Source organism: Etheostoma spectabile, chromosome 20 (assembly GCF_008692095.1).
Source record: "Etheostoma spectabile isolate EspeVRDwgs_2016 chromosome 20, UIUC_Espe_1.0, whole genome shotgun sequence".
Lineage (NCBI taxonomy): Eukaryota > Metazoa > Chordata > Actinopteri > Perciformes > Percidae > Etheostoma > Etheostoma spectabile.
In genome coordinates this window covers 20,032,304-20,032,915 of record NC_045752.1, presented here as the reverse complement: position 1 = coordinate 20,032,915, position 612 = coordinate 20,032,304, and the positions used below count along the sequence as shown (strand labels likewise).

The 612-nt window shown below is 46.1% G+C and overlaps 1 protein-coding gene and 1 long non-coding RNA gene across 2 annotated transcripts in view; one reads left to right on the top strand and one right to left on the bottom strand.

Moving 5' to 3' along the window:
• clmna (calmin a) overlaps positions 1-612 on the bottom strand; it is a gene marked incomplete at its 5' end in the record, with an annotated part of 44,348 nt that overhangs the window by 21,508 nt on the left and 22,228 nt on the right.
• Positions 1-612, top strand: part of LOC116669804 (uncharacterized) — a 13,121-nt gene that overhangs the window by 7,521 nt on the left and 4,988 nt on the right. The window lies entirely within an intron of this gene.

Sequence of the window (612 nt, the reverse complement as noted above, 5' to 3'; positions counted from 1 at the left end):
ACACACACACACACACACACACACACACACACACACACACACACACACTCTGTAATCTAACCATGTTTCACACTCACAGAATAAAAGATCCTGACAGAAAATTCCAGTTTCAGACATCAGTGATGATTTGAAGGACAACTAAAGAATTGTGACTACTCAACACTGCATTTGACATATCAGATTTTAAACATTCAGTCTGAGAGGCTCAACTATTGGACTTGTCTGTGCGACTGCGTCCATGTTGTTACAAAGGTTTGGAGGCGCACAGCTCGGCGCTCGGACCCTCGCACACAGTCGCCCAGGCCGCGTTTGTCACTGTCCACAGGGCCTTGACAGCACTGAACGCAAGAACCATGAAAGATGTTTTATTGGAAGGAGTCTGATCTCTGAGCCGCGCTGACTGCTGCTCGGACTGCGTTGACTGAAGTATGAATGACCATACGGTTCGGTTTCACACTTCTTGCATTCAGTGTGGTCGGGGCGCTGCGTGCTAGCATGTATAGAGCAGTATATTTCCACCAGACCCCATGTAAATAATCACTACTTTTAGCGTGTATAGAGCCAGCATATTTCCACCAGACTCCATGAAAATAATCACTACTTTTAGCATGT